This window comes from Mobula birostris, chromosome 4 (assembly GCF_030028105.1).
Source record: "Mobula birostris isolate sMobBir1 chromosome 4, sMobBir1.hap1, whole genome shotgun sequence".
NCBI classification, from domain to species: Eukaryota; Metazoa; Chordata; class Chondrichthyes; order Myliobatiformes; family Myliobatidae; genus Mobula; species Mobula birostris.
The window spans coordinates 147,750,925-147,767,579 of NC_092373.1; the positions used below are offsets into that span (position 1 = coordinate 147,750,925).

The 16,655-nt window shown below is 44.8% G+C and overlaps 1 protein-coding gene across 4 annotated transcripts in view; it reads right to left on the reverse strand.

Annotated features, from left to right (window-relative positions):
• slc7a11 (solute carrier family 7 member 11) overlaps positions 1-16,655 on the reverse strand; it is a 187,249-nt gene that overhangs the window by 101,489 nt on the left and 69,105 nt on the right. The gene's annotated exons all lie outside the window — the stretch shown is intronic.

Below are 16,655 nucleotides of genomic sequence, written 5' to 3' on the forward strand. Positions count from 1 at the left end.
ATAAAACTTCCCACCTACCTAGGAACATTCTTTCACCTTCTTGCCGCTGCATCCTTGTTCAGTAGCACCCATACTAGCCAACAGTAGCAGTTATCCTTCCTTTAAAGGTCACAAGCATCTTTTATTGCAGTCCCCTGCCACCCTGCCTAGAGTTTCCATGTTCCACCCAACCACATCTAGCACTATCAATGCATTCTGTTCTTTATGTCATCAAAATATCAGTACAGGTATCCCCCGATATTCGAACGTTCGCTTTACGAAACCTCACTGTTACGAAAGACCTACATTAGTTACTTGTTTTCGCTAACAGAAGGTTTTTTCACTGTTACAAAAAAAGGCAGCGCACGCCCCGAGCAGCCAAGCTCCTTCCCCCGGAACTGCATTCTAGCTGGCATTGCTTAAACACATGCCTGTGAGCATCTGTGCTTTAACTCAATTTATTTTGAGCATCCGTTAGCAAGGTGAGTTCTAAGGTATCGGAAAAGCCTAAAAGAGCTCGTAAAGGTGTTACACTTAGTGAAAAACTAGACGTAATTAAGTGTTTCGATCGTGGTGGACAAAGTAAGGACAAAGTGAGACTGGCTTGTGGAAGTTGACGAAGATGATATTGAAGAGGTTTTGGCATCTCATGACCAAGAACTGATAGATGAAGAGTTGATGCAATTGGAAGAGGAAAGGATAACAAACAAAACCAAATGCAGTAGCGATTGGACCAAAATTGAAGTCGTCCAGGAACTGAACGTGAAACAACTGCATGAGATTTTCACTGCAATGATTGCAGAAAAGTACGACTTTGATTTTGAAAGGGTACGTAGGTTTGGGGCATATTTGCAGGATGGTTTGAGTGCTTACAAAGAACTGTATGATAGAAAAATGTGCGAGGCTAAGCAGTCAAGCATACTGACGTGTTTCAAGCCTTCCCAATCAGCCACAGCAGATGACGAACCTCGACCTTCGACATCAAGGCAGGCAGACATAGGAGAAGATGACCTGCCTGCTGTGATGGAAACAGACGACGATGAGATGATACCCCAGTGTCCCACCACCCCAATCTCCGGGCCGTGGACCAATACCGATCCGCGAAGCTTGCAGCGGTAGCCGAGATGCACCCAGCACATCTTTAAGAAAAAAGCCAAAATAAACAAGCTAATTAATTAGGTGCCGCCTGGCACGTAAATGTCAGCCCAGAGGCGATTTGTACTGGGCCGACATTTACGTGCCGGGCGGCATCTAATTAATTAGCTTGTTTATTTCGGCTTTTTTCTTAAAGATGTGCTGGGTGCATCCCGGCTACCATTGCATCCCTGCATGCTTCACGGATCGGTATCGGTCCACGGCCTGGAGGGTAGGGACCACTGCACCACCCCAACCTGATGACTCGGCCTAACACACCATCATTATAAGACTATAAGACTATAAGACAAAGGAGCAGAAGTCGGCCATTCGGCCCATTGAGTCTGCTCCGCCATTTTATCATGAGCTGATCCATTCTCCCATTTAGTCCCACTCCCTCGCCTTCTCACATAACCTATGATGCCCTGGCTACTCAGATGCCTATCAATCTCTGCCTTAAATACACCAAATGACTTGGGTTCCACTGCTGCCCGTGGCAACAAATTCCATAGATTCACCACCCTCTGGCTAAAAAAATTTTTTCTCATTTCTGTTCTGAATGGGCGCCCTTCAATCCTCAAGTCATGCCCTCTCGTACTAGACTCCCCCATTATGGGAAACAACTTTGCCACATCCACTCTGTCCATGCCTTTCAACATTCAAAATGTTTCTATGAGGTCTCCCCTCATTCTTCTAAACTCCAAGGAATACAGTCCAAGAACGGACAAACGTTCCTCATATGTTAACCTTCTCATTCCCGGAATCATTCCAGTGAATCTTCTCTGTACCCTCTCCAAAGTCAGCACATCCTTTCTTAAATAAGGAGCCCAAAACTGCCCACAGTACTCCAAGTGAGGTCTCACCAGCGCCTTATAAAGCCTCAACATCACATCCCTGCTCCTATACTCTATTCCTCTAGAAATGAATGCCAACATTGCATTCGTCTTATTTACCACTGACTCAACCTGGAGGTTAACCTTAAAGGTATCCTATTTGAGGACTCCCAAGTCCCGTTGCATCTCAGAACTTTGAATTCTTTCCCCATTTAAATAATAGTCCGCCCGTTTATTTCTTCTACCAAAGTGCATAACCGTACACTTTCCAACATTGTATTTCATTTGCCACTTCTTTGCCCATTCTTCCAATCTATCCAAGTCTCTCTGCAGACTCTCTGTTTCCTCAGCACCACCAGCCCCTCCACCTATCTTCGTATCATCAGCAAACTTAGCCACAAAGCCATCTATTCCATAGTCCAAATCGTTGATGTACAATGTAAAAAGAAGCGGCCCCAACACGGACCTCTGTGGAACACCACTGGTAACCGGCAGCCAACCAGGATAGGATCCCTTTATTCCCACTCTCTGTTTCCTGCCAATCAGCCAACGCTCTATCCATGGGCTCTTATCTTGTTAAGTAGCCTCATGTGTGGCACCTTGACAAAGGCCTTCTGAAAATCCAAATATACAACATCCACTGCATCTCCCTTGTCTAGCCTACTTGTAATTTCCTCAAAAAATTGTAATAGGTTTGTCAGGCAGGATTTTCCTTTAAGGAATCCATGCTGAGTTCTGCCTATCTTGTCATATGCCTCCAGGTACTCTGTAACCTCATCCTTGACAATCGACTCCAACAACTGCCCAACCACTGATGTCAAGCTAACAGGTCTATAATTTCCTTTTTGCTTCCTTGCCCTCTTCTTAAATAGCGGAGTGACATTTGCAATCTTCCAGTCCTCCGGAAACATGCCAGAATCTATTGACTTTTGAAAGATCATCGCTAATACCTCCGCAATCTCCACAGCTACTTCCTTCAGAACACGAGAACGCATTCCATCTGGTCCGAGAGATTTATCTACCTTTAGACTATTCAGCTTCCTGAGTACTTTCTCTGTCGTAATTGTGACTGCGCACACTCCTCTTCCCTGCCACCCTTGAGTGTCCGGTATATTGCTGAAGACTGATGCAAAATACTCATTCAGTTCCTCCACCATCTTTCCTGTAATAGTCATAGTCATACTTTATTGATCCCGGGGGTATGACTATGACTATGACTATTACAGGAAAGATATTAGCATGGATAAAAGATTGACTGACTGGTAGAAGGCAAAGAATACCATAGGCTCTTACATTGTTAAGCACACTCATGTGCAGCACCTTGTCACAGATTAACCCTCCTTTGTCTATCTTGCCTGTTATTTCTGTAAGGAATTCCAAAAGATTTGTCAGGCAAGATTTCCCCTAAAAGAAACAATGCTGACTTTGACCTATTTATTATGGGCCTCCAATACGCTGAAATGTCATCCTTAGTAATTGACTCCAACATCTACCCAACCACTGAAGTCAAGCTAAATGACTGAAATGTCCATCCCTGGTCTCCTCCACTGTCGTGATAAGACCACACTTAGGTTGGAGGAACAACACCTTATAATCCGTTTGGGTAGCCTCTATCTTGATGGCATGATCATCGATTTCTCAAACTTCCAGTAATACATCCACCCCTCCAACCCCCTTCACCATTTCCCATCCCCTTGTCCCTCTCTCATGTTATCTCCTTGCCTGCCCATCATCTCCCTCTGGTGCTCCTCACAACCCTCCTCTTCTTTCTTGCATGGCCTTTTGTCTCTTTCACCAATCAACTTCCTAGCTCTTTGCTTCATCCCTCCCCCTCTAAGTTTTACTTATCCCCTGGCGTTTCTCTCTCCTCTCCTCCCACCTTTCAAATCTACTCCTCAGCATTTTTTTCTACAGTCCTGCCACAGGACTTTGACCAAAAATGTCGACTGTACTGTTTTTCCATAGATGCTGCCTGGCATGCTGAGTTCCTCCAGCATTTTGTGTGTGCTGCTGGGATTTCAAGCATCTGCAGATTTTTTCTTCTTTGTAGCCTGTAATTTCCTTTCTTCTGCCTCCCTCTCTTCTTGAAGAGTGGAATGACATTTGTAATATTCCAGTCCTCCAGAACCGTTCCAGAACCTTATGGTTCTTGAGAGATTATTACTAATGCCTCCACAGTCTCGGAAGTTTCCTTCTGCTGGTGGTTAAAAGCTTCACAATCCTCGAACTTCATGATAATTTTTGCTATACTGTATGTCCTATCTTTTGCTTTGATGCTCATCTTTGGGATGTATCTATCCTGTTCTTTTTGAACTGTCCCTAGAAACTGCAGCCACTGTTGCTCCACCATCATCCCTGTTAGTATCTCCTTCTAATCAGCTTTGGCCAGCTGCTCTTTCATACCTCCGTATTTCCCTTTACTTCACTGTAATAATGATACATCTGGCTTTATCTTCTCCCCCTCAAATGGCACATGAATGCTATTAAATTATTTTCATTGCTTCCTAAGTGTTCCTTTACCTTAAGCTCCCTGATCAAATCTCGTTGATTACACAACACACAATCCAGAATTGCCTTTTCCCTTACGGGCTCAACCTCAAGCCGCTCTAAAAAATCAAATCTCGTATGCATTCTATAAATTTCCTCCCTTGGGATCCAGCACCAAACTGATTTTCCCAAACTACCTGCAAATTGAAAACCCCCACGACAATCATAACAGTACCCTTTTTACATGCCTTTTCCATCTCCTATTGTAATTTAAATCCCACATCCTATCTACTATTTGGAGGTCTGTGTACAACTCTAATCAGGGCTTTTTAACCACTGCAGTTTCTTTACTCTAGCCATAATTTTTCTACATCTTCTGATCCAATATTGTCTCTTGCCAAGGATTTGATTTCATTTTTGGCCAACAGAGCCACAACAACCCCTCTGCCTACCTGCCTCTCCTTTCGATACAAGGTTAAGCTTCCAACTATGATCTTCTTTCAGCCACAGCTCAGTGATGCCCACAAAGTTTTACCTGTCAATCTCTAACTGTGCTACTGAAGCACCTTCAATTACTCCAAAAGACTGAGGTTTGGTAAAATACTGAAAGGCTTTTATTCGCTGTACAATACGACCTCCACAGTGAGTGTCTGCCCCCGGACTGAGGGGGAGGGGCAAGACGAACACCTTTATACAGGACTCTGTGGGAGGAGCCACAGGGACAGTCAGCAGAGAGGTGTGTCCAGACAGGTAACCGAGTTACAACATATATACATGGTTTACCACATTCACCCCTCCTTTTTTTAAAAAGAGTCTCGCGGGGTGAAGTGACTGACAATATTTACAAGAAGTATATTTACAGGTTAAGTCTATCAGGCAGTCGAGTCCGTCGCTGTGATCTACGTAGCACCGGCGGTAATTGCACCGGCGATGGCGGTTGTGCTGGCTCCGGCCTGACTTCAGGTGCCAGCACGTTAGGCGTCGGTAATCCCTCGTGCGTGTGCGTCGCGCCCGGTATGGGAGTGTCGTGTGGTGTCTGTATAGGGTTTGGGGTGCACGGTGTCTCGTAGGTACATACATTGGTGGGTACGGGGTCAATAGTCACCATGGAGTGTTCAGGGTAGGGGCCCGGAGCTCCTGCGGGCGCCAGGTCGCGGATGTAGACCGTGCCCTCCCGCCCATCAGGTAAAACCACGTAGGCATACTGGGGGTTCGCATGAAGTAAGTGAATCCTCTCGACTATCGGGGAGTATTTATTGCTCCTCGCATGTTTCCGGAGCAGCACTGGCCCCGGGGACGTCAGCCAAGATAGTAGGGTGGTTCCAGTGGTCGATTTTCTGGGAAAAGAAAAGAGCCACTCATGAGGGGTGGCATTGGTGGACGTGCATAACAGGGAGCGGATGGAGTGGAGTGCCTCGGGAAGGACCTCCTGCCAGCAGGAGACCGGCGGTCCCTTTGACCTGAGGGCTAAGAGTGTGGCTTTCCACACTGTGCCATTCTCCTTCTCCACCTGTCCATTCCCCCGGGGATTATTGCTCGTGGTCCTACTGGTTGCAATTCCCCTAGCCAGTAGATATTGGCGCAGCTCGTCACTCATAAACGAGGACCCTCTGTCACTGTGGATATAACATGGGTATCCAAACAGAGTGAAGAGCTTGCGCAGGGCTTTTATAACTGACGTGGTAGTGGTGTCGGGGCAGGGGATGGCGAAGGGGAACCGCGAGTACTCGTCAATTACGTTAAGAAAGTACACATTGCGGTCGGTGGAGGGAAGGGGGCCCTTAAAGTCAACACTCAGTTGCTCAAAGGGGCGGGTGGCCTTGATGAGTGGTGCCTTTTCGGGTCGGTAGAAGTGCGGTTTGCACTCTGCGCAGACTTGGCAGTCCCTGGTCATCATCCTGATCTCCTCAAGGGAGTAAGGCAGGTTCCGGGCTTTCACGAAGTGGAAAAGCCGGGTGACTCCCGGGTGGCAAAGATCTACATGTAGGGTGTATAGCCGGTCGATCTGCGTGCTGGCGCATGTTCCCCGGGATAGGGCATCGGAGGGCTCGTTGAGCTTCCCAGGCCTGTACATGATGTCATAGTTGTAGGTGGAGAGTTCGATTCTCCACCTCAGAATTTTATCATTTTTGATTTTGCTCCGCTGCTGATTATTAAACATGAATGCGACTGAGCGCTGGTCAGTTAGCAGGGTGAACCTTTTGCCGGCAAGATAGTGCCTCCAGTGCCTTATAGCTTCCACTATGGCCTGGGCCTCTCTCTCTACCGCAGAGTGCCGAATTTCAGGGCCTTGAAGGGTACGGGAGAAGAACGCCACTGGTCTTCCTGCCTGGTTGAGGGTAGCAGCCAGCGCAAAGTCGGAGGCATCACTCTCTACTTGGAAGGGAATGGCCTCATCCACCGCATGCATTGCTGCTTTGGCAATGTCCCATTTTATGCGGTTCAAGGCCGCATGGGCCTCGGCAGAGAGGGGGAATGTGGTGGACTTGACCAGGGGGCAGGCCTTGTCTGCATAGTTAGAGACCCATTGGGCGTAATATGAAAAGAAGCCCAGGCACCTTTTGAGGGCTCTGAGGGTATTGGGAAGAGGGAGTTCCAACAAGGGGCGCATACGGTCGGGGTCAGGGCCAATGACTTCATTCTCCATGACACACCCAAGGATAGCAAGTCGGGTGGTCCCAAATACACACTTGTCCTTGTTATAGGTGAGGTTGAAAGATTTGGCTGCTTGGAGAAATTTTTGGAGGTTGTTGTCATGATCCTGCTGGTCGTGACCGCAGATGGTGATGTTATCCAGATATGGGAACATGGCCTTCAGTTGGCACTGGTCCACCATCCGGTCCATTGCCCTCTGGAAGACAGATACACCATTCGTGACACCAAAGGGGACGCGCAGGAATTGATAAAGCCTGCCGTCTGCCTCGAAGGCAGTGTAAGGGCGGTCCTCCCGGCGGATGGGGAGCTGATGGTAAGCGGATTTTAGGTCTATGGTCGAGTACACCTTGTACTGTGCTATCTGATTGACCATATCTGCCATGCGGGGTCGAGGGTACGCGTCAAGCTGCGTGAACCTATTGATGGTCTGGCTATAGTCCATGACCATCCTATTCTTCTCCCCGTTCCGAACAACCACCACCTGCGCCCTCCAAGGACTTGTGCTTGCCTCAATGACCCCCTCCCTGAGCAGCCGCTGCACCTCCGACTTAATGAAAGCTCTGTCCCCCGCGCTGTACCTCCTGCTTTTAGTTGCCACAGGTTTACAGTCGGGGGTCAGGTTGGCGAACAGCGGTGGGGGAGGGATCCTGAGGGTGGAGAGGCCGCAAGAGTGGTGTCGGTAGTGCGGCAGTTGGCATGGTGTTGGGTGGGATGTGCGGGTCGGTGTGTGGGGGTGGTCAGTAGCGGGGTATGTGACATATCCCTACAAAACAGGGGATTTATGACAGTAATTGGCGGGAGGGGCCCATCATACTTCATTGTCACGCTTTTCAGGTGGCTCTGGAAGTCCAACCCCAACAGCACAGGGGCACACAGTTGAGGCAAGACCAGTAATGTAAAGTCTCGATATTCTGTGCCCTGCACCACTAGTGTCGCTACACAACCCCCCCGGATGTCTGTTGTATGTGACCCGGAGGCCATGGTGACCCTCTGACTTACCGGCCATATCATGAGTCCACAATGCTGCACCGTGGCCGGGTGGATAAAACAGGCAGCTTGTCCTGTGCCCCTCCACCAGGATGTCCATCATTGACCTTGCGAGCTGGTGGGGAGCGCTTTGGTCGAGGGTCACGGAAGCCAGGGTGGGGTCACTGTCTTGGTCCGGCGTGGTGGGGTGCCCCGTGAGCACCCGTTGGTCGTAGGCGGTGGGAAGTGGCGCCGACCAAGATGGCCGCCCCCATGTCTCGCACGTGGTGGTGGCGTGCAGGGAAGATGGCGGCAGGCAAGATGGCAGCCCCCATGCCTCGCACGTGGTGGCAGTGTGCAGGGAAGATGGCAACCCCCACGTCTCGCATGCGGCGCTGCTCGATCCCGCTCACGGTTTTGACTTACAGACCTTGGCGAAGTGGCCCTTCTTTCCGCAGCTGGAGCAGGTAGCTTGTCGGGCCGGGCAGCGTTTCCGGGGGTGCTTCTCCAGTCCGCAGAAGTAGCACTTCGTGGACTCACGACTGGCGACAGCCGAGGTCGAATCGCTGGCGGGTTGCGGGGTCTGTGGCACCCACGAGGCCATCGGGGGATCGCGTGCCTGGAGAGCCTCGGAGTTATGCAGAGCGGCCTCCAACGTATCAGCCAGCTCGATTGCCGAACTTAGGGTAAGATCGGCTTTTTCCAGCAGCCGCTGGCACACGTACACTGACCTGGTCCCCGTGACGAAGGCGTCTCTCACTAGGAGTTCTGCATGCTGCACTGCCGTCAGCTCCTGGCAATTGCAGGCTCGCACGAGCGTCCGTAGGGCCTGGACGAACTCAGCACTCGATTCCCCGGACCGTTGTTGCCGTGTCGCTAAACGGTGCCGAGCATAGACGCTGTTTATCAGCTGCAGGTATTGTCTTTTGAGTGCGTTCATTGCACCGTCGTAGTTCGGCTGGTCTCTGATCAGCGAATAGACCCGTGGACTGACCCTGGAGAGTAGAACTCTGCGCTTCGCTACGGGTTCGGTCGCATTAATCTCCTCTAGATACGCTTCGAAGTAGGCCAGCCAAGTTCGAAAGCATTTTCAGCTTCAGGTGTTTGTGGATTGAGGTCTAATTTTTCTGGTCTCAGGGACTGTTCCATGTTTTAAAACGTACAGTGAATAAAATTGAAGCACCTTCAATTACTCCAAAAGACTGAGGTTTGGTAAAATACTGAAAGGCTTTTATTCGCTGTACAATACGACCTCCACAGTGAGTGTCTGCCCCCGGACTGAGGGGGAGGGGCAAGGCGAACACCTTTATACAGGACTCTGTGGGAGGAGCCACGGGGCAGTCAGCAGAGGGGTGTGTCCAGACAGATAACCGAGTTACAACATATATACATGGTTTACCACAGCTACAAGATCATCTACTTTATCCTGTATACTGCACACATGCATTCAGATATAACACCTCCGTAACTATACTATCACCCTTTTGGTTTTGCCCTCATGGTACACTTCAACTCATCCCACTGACCGTAATTTTACCCTATCATCTGCCTGACCTTCCTCACAGTCTCACTATACACTACATCTACTTGTATACCAACTGCACCATCCTCAGTGCTATAATTCCAGTTCCCACCCCCCCTGCCAAATATCGGAATAATTAAAGTCCTATAAATAGTACCAGTTGTGCATCATTTTCTACAGCATATCCTATCCAAAATTCCAAAACCCCAAACCTCCGAAATCTGAAATTTCTTTGAGTGCTGCAATGATGTCACAAAAGGAAATTTTCACAAGGTGCTGGGAAACTTCTCAGGTAACATGCAGGTCTCTGCGCACTACAGATAAGTTCTGATAAGTGATCTCACATATGTAATGAAAATAAGTTAATGAAAAATAGGAAAACACCACATAAACGAAAAGGTAAAGATCTCGATCGTGCATTGAAAGTGGATTTGTCAGTGTCGGACTGAACACATGCCACTTGACGGTGACATGACACATTATTGCTTTATGCACAAAATTATTAAAAAGATCATATAAAACTGCTTTCAGGGTATAGGTATAAGCTGCATAAGTAAGGTAAACATTTTGTGTTTAGTTTTGTGTCCCATCCCCAAGATAGCTCACTGTATAGATACAAATATTCCAAAATTTTTAAAAAACTGAACTCCAATATTCAAAATTCGAAACACTTCCAGCCTCAAGCATTTTGGATAAGGGGTGCTCAATGTGTATAAGGAACTGTACTTGAACGTGTTTTGTGTGTATCAGCCATGTGGCAGCCTCGAACTGTTCAACAGACGTAGATACAACTTGGATTGTGCAGACTTTACCCAAGTAGAGGACATTGATATCAGTTACAGACAGATTTATTCCAGCATCATATATTAAAGAGAAGTTCTGAGATGATAAAGTCCCATTTCTGATGCATTTTCTCATTCATGCTAAAGGTAATTAAAATGCTGGGTGGATCCACTGCTTTGTGTGTATATTATATTTCTGGAATCACACTTGATAAATAAGTACTTTCATAGAATTATCAGCGTACCTTGAAGTAGTTCATTCTGCTCTACTGGAGCTGAACAGACTGAATCAGCTGATATAAGGACAGATCTATATGCACTTCCTCCCCACAATAGACCTCTTCAAGTTCACATCCAGGCTGCACTTTCAAGAAAGTATCCCCTCTCACTTGATTGCTGTACTTTGTCAAACATTTCAATTAAATTCTTAGAAGTTGGAAATGCATAACAAAGAAGACTAACTCAGCAGAATTTGCTTTTAATTTACATTCATGCTTCATACACAACAAAATATACATTTAATAATTTCATACTTTTGAATTTAACTGAAGGTGAGACTAAGACAAATTAGTGGAGTTCAGTACAAATGTATTTATCCTGCTTTTTATAATTTCATGATGGGACTGTTTAAATCCAAGAACTGGATCTAATAGCAGAAAAGCCTGTCAACAAGTATTGACCTTTCTGATCCCCATGACAAGCAAATAGCTCACTACAGAGGGGACAGAGTAAGGTGGAGTCACAACCAAACCCAAATCTGGTTACTTCTGTTTATATAAAAGGAAGCCGTAATTCGTTTTCTGCCAGTTATAACTCTTTTGGATTTGTAAAAAAAATTCAAACTCATATTACCAGGTGCTGAGTTATCCTCCAGGCATATGATGTAAATCAATGAGGAGAAACATGACACAACTAGCTTTAGGGCACAAGCTCCACGCTGTAATTTTGTTTCCTTGCTTGAGAACCTCTATTCATCAAAATGCCTGTGAAAGCACAGTCTCACTAAATTTCGCTCAAATAATATATCCACTTTCTGCAACTTCCTGCGTGCAGGTAATGATTAATTTGTAATACAGATCTTACTATTACATCATTAGAAAAATATTGTACTGATATTTAGTACATTGGTCTGAAATTCCTTTAACTTAAAAGTGCTTAAAATAAATCAGCTAAAGTTGTGTAGAACAGAACTTCAGGCAAATATTGAAATACCTGTATTTTCTTTACTATACTTTGTCAGTGCTAAGAATTATTAGGAAATACATCAGTTCAAAGAAAAAACATCGCTGCAAGAAGTGTTTAAGCTTTTACTAATCTGTTAGGTAAATTATAAAGTGCAATAATTAAACTATGTTAGGAACACAGTTGGTGATACTTCAGAAGGTCTTACACTTGGCCCAGATTTTCCTGGATTTAAACAGCTGCCCATTGTACTTGGACCATGGCTACTTGCACTGACCTACTAAATAAAGTTTACAAAAACTTGCAGAAACTAGAAATCTGAGAATAAAAACAAAATTCTGAAAAAGAAATTCTGGAAATTTCTGAAGAAGATTTGTCAGTCTTAAAGTTAACACTGCTTCTTTGTCCAGCATTTTATGTCTTTGAACTTTCAAAAGATATGGAGTGCTAATTGATCTCTAGATTCAACTAGTAAAGTGGATGTGGTCACAAGCAGTGACTGAGCCTCAAGTGGCAGATCCAAGGTAACAGCACTACGATATCCTCATGGTCTATACTATTGTCAACTTACAAATGTCAAAAAACCATTGAACTATTTTATAAATACCTCTGATGCATTAAATAATATTCAAATAAATATGAATAATTTAAAAGTATATATAAAGTAAGTAGTTTAAATATAAAAACCTGCTGAAGTGTGAGAAATTAATTCAAACATCATGATAAAGTAAGATAGTTAAAACATTTACTGGCATTAAATTTTTACTCAGGATCAGTGACTCCTTTCAAAAATACTGAGGTCATAAACCTTTAAAGCCTCCTGTACAGCTGAGAGGCCAGATGCAAACAAGAGAAAATCTGCAGATGCTGGAAATCCAAGCAACACACACAAAATGCTGGAGGAACTCAGAGTCTATGGAAAAGAGTACAGTCAATATTTTGGGCTGAGACCTTTCAGCAGAACTGGAGAGAAAAAAAGATGAGGAGTAGATTTAAAAGGTAGGGGGACGGAAGGGAGAAAAACAAGGTGATAGGTGACACCGGGAGGGGGAGGGCTGAAGTAAAGAGCTGGGGATTTGATTGGTGAAAGAGATACTGGGCTGGAGAAGGGGGAATCTAATAGGAGGGGACAGAAGGCCATGGAAGAAAGAAAAGGGGGAGAGGCACCAGAGGGAGGTTCAGTCATGAGTGTAACAGCACAGCAGGAGGTCAAGTGCAGTGGCATCTGGCCTTCAACTCATCTCAAATTTATGTGTCAGGGACAAGCTGACGAATGAGCCTAATAGGGCCTGAATGATACCAAGGGAACTTCCAGCTAAAGATGAGTATAATCCAACCCAGTAATTTGTAATCAATTTAAAACTTAGCTCCCCAGGTTACCCAATGAGTTTAAAAAAAAAATGGGAATCTGGCGGTTCAGGCAGCATGTGCGAAAAGAAGTAAAATTTCAGCTGCACTCAGTGAGGTGATTGTTCTAATAAGCATTTACAAAGTCTTTTAACATGAAGGGCGGAAAAGGAAGTTGAGAGTTCAGCATTTTATCCTACTAACTGAATGCCCCATTCCACTTCTGCTCAGTTAATATAGGCTGCATTGCACGTAACTGATAACTGAGCTGTGCTATTTGACCAAAAACTTGCTTGTATATGTATCGATATGTACCGTGATGTTGGCAATCCGTCAGCAGAAACTGTTGCGTACGATAGTGGTAAGGCACCTCATCTTGAAGGCAGTTTCTGTCATCATTACAGTCTGAGGGTCAATTGTTCAACTGTAATGAACATTATGTGTCATACATGTAACAGGAATTGAAGCATTGGCTACAACCCTTGTTGAATTGATTTGTAGATCTCATTGTACTTCAATATTCTAAGCTGCTTGCTTTTGATGCAGTACTGTGTGGGGATTCAGATGGGTATATTACAGTGATTCAATCTTACCTGAACACATTCAGTGTAACAAATCAAAAGTAAATTAGAATAGACACCATATAATAAATGCATCCTCTTTTTCTACTGCTGAAGAGAACTGAGGCTCATTTGTTTTGTTTAACTCCTTACAGTTTTCATGTACCACAATAGCTACATTTCACTGAAGACAGTTTTAGGCTACGTCTACACTACGCCGGATAATTTTGAAAACAAAGCTTTTTCTCTTCGTTTTGACCCTCTGTCCACACTAAGACAGCATTTTCATCCCCTGAAAACGGAGATTTTCAGAAACGGTCTCCAGAGTGAATAAATCTGAAAACGCCTAATATCCGTTGCCGTGGGGACATGGTAAACGGAGCTTTTTAAAACCGCTGTCATGACGTACTGCAACAGATGGCGGCAGCACAGCATTTCATTGTTTTCTTCTTCTTATTATTATTATTACTTTATTGTCACCAAACAATTGATACTAGAGTGTACAATCATCACAGTGATACTTGAATCTGCGCTTCGCAGAACTTAACAATTTCAGAACAGACGGTAATGAGACTGAAGCCAGAAGAGTTAGAAATGTATTCACCAAATACTTTGACCCACAGCTTACTGAATAAATAAGTATACTCACTTTGCCCTGTTTTCTGTCCTTGCTTGTATGAAGGTGGTTTACCTATTTATGCAAATACTTCTCTGACAATAGATGTGTAACAGCCTAATGTAACATTGTACGGAAATACAAGACAACATCAAAGTTGCTGGTGAACGCAGCAGGCCAGGCAGCATCTCTAGGAAGAGGTACAGTCGACGTTTCGGGCCGAGACCCTTCGTCAGGACTAACTGAAGAAAGAGTTAGTAAGAGATTTGAAAGTGGGAGGGGGAGTGGGACATCCAAAATGATAGGAGAAGACAGGAGGGGGAGGGATGGAGCCAAGAGCTGGACAGGTGACTGGCAAAAGGGATAGGAGAGTATCATGGGACAGGAGGCCCAGGGAGAAGGAAAAGGGGGAGGGGGGGAAAACCCAGAGGATGGGCAAGGGGTATAGTCAGAGGGACAGAGGGAGAAAAAGGAGAGAGAGAGAAAGAATGTGTGCATATAAATAAATAATGGATGGGGTATGAGGGGGAGGTGGGGCATTAGCGGAAGTTACAGAAGTCAATGTTCATGCCATCAAGTTGGAGGCTACCCAGACGGAATATAAGGTATTGTTACATTTAACAAGGTGCTTTATTAATGTAACAGAGTTCGTCAGTTTTTCAATGTTCGTCGTCAGCCGGATCATACTGTCCGTGAACTTCCAGTCAGTTGCCTCCATACGCTCCAATATTTGTTTATTTTTAGTTTTAAGTCCTCCTGCGCGAGAACCAAGAGCATTCCTTTTAAGTTTTTCTACTCTGTAACTGGACAAACGCACACCAAGTATACCGTTTCCTCTTTGCTTGTTTTCTGTCTGTCCTGCGCATGCCCAGTAGGAGGAGATTCACCCAAATATCCGTCTAATGTGGACAGAGATATTTTAAAAAACACTTAGTGTGGACGCCTATCGTTTTTACTCGAAACCGGCGTTTTCAGAATTATCCGACGCAGTGTGGACGTAGCCTAACATTTAAGTTGCAAAGTTAAGAGTTTCACACCAAATTAAGGAAGCTATTTTTATTTTGAAATTGAAGACTTTGAATTGGTTACTAATTGCTCTTAGTTTAACATTCTCTTCAAGGAAAATTACAGAAATGAGCATGAAATCAAGCACATCTACAGCCAGGTGCAATTGGAAGAAATTGGAGAGCTGTATATACATGTGAGCTCCCATAATATTCTATAATTAAATTCAAAAGTCCAGCGTATGTCCGTACAGCATGTTCCTTCCTATCATAGCAGAACTGGTTTCCACATTTAACAACTATTCTTTCAGGTCAGTCATGTGTCCTTTCGATGCCATTCATTACTGTACTGTGGAAACATGACTACCATAATGAGTGATTTTTGTGTATTTTCTGACCTATTTGGGTTTTTTGATGATGTGACCAAGAAAATCGATGAGGGCAGATGGACCTGGTTTATATGTGTATTTTAGGAGTTTCTACATGATGGGCTGCTCTAAATGTTTAGATTGCATGGAATCCAGAGCTATCTGGCTGAATGGATATATAATTAGCTTGGTGATAGAAAGCAAAGGGTGATGATGGAAAGCCTTTTCTCAGACTGGAGGCCTGTGACTAGTGGTGTGCCTCAGGGGTAAGTGCTAGACCACTGTTGTTTGTTCCCTTTGGATAAAAATGTACGAGTCATGTTTAGTAAGTTTATAGATGACACTAAAATCGGTGGTATAGGAGCTAGTTGGTTGGTTGGTTGGGGCAACTGTAACAAAAATCAATTTTCCTCGGGATCAATAAAGTATGACTATGACTATGACTATAATGAAGAAGACCATCAAAGGTTGATCAGGTGAGTAATTGGGCTGAGGAGTGGAAAAAGGAGTTTAATAAATGTGAGGTGTCAGCATTTTAGTCATATCCAGGTAAAGCATTCATAATGAATTGCAGAGCCCTGGGGAACAGAGAGACCTTGCATTACAAGTACATTGTTCACTGACTAAAAGTGGAATCGCAGACAGACAAATTGTTGAAAAAAAGTTTTTGGTATGGTTACCAGTGCCTTGAGAATAAAAGTTGGGAGGTATTGTGCAGGTGTGCAGGACACTTGTGAGGCCACACTTGTATAGAGTTCAGTTTTAATTGCCCTGCTCTAGGAATGATCTTATTAAACTGTAAAGAGTACAGAAAAGATTTTCAAAAACATTGCCAGAACTTGCGGAACTGATTTGTAAGGACAAGTTGGACAGGCCTGGACTTCATTCCATCAAGAGTAGGAGCCTGACAAGTGATCTTATAGAGGACTATAAAATCATGAGGAGCATAGATAGGGTGAATGCACTTAGGCTTTTTCCCAAGGTTAGAGAATTAAGAAGAAGGTGTAGGTTTAAGATGAGAGGGGAAGGATTTAATATGAAATTGAGGGGCAAAATTTTTAGACAAAGGGTGGTATCTATGTGAAATGAGTTGTTGAGGGAGGTACAATAACACCTTTTAAAAGATACTTGGACACATGTATGAACTGCAAAAGTTTGGAACGTTCTCCGCCATGCACTGGCAAATAGGAATAGCTGGGATAGGTCATCTTCACCAGTAT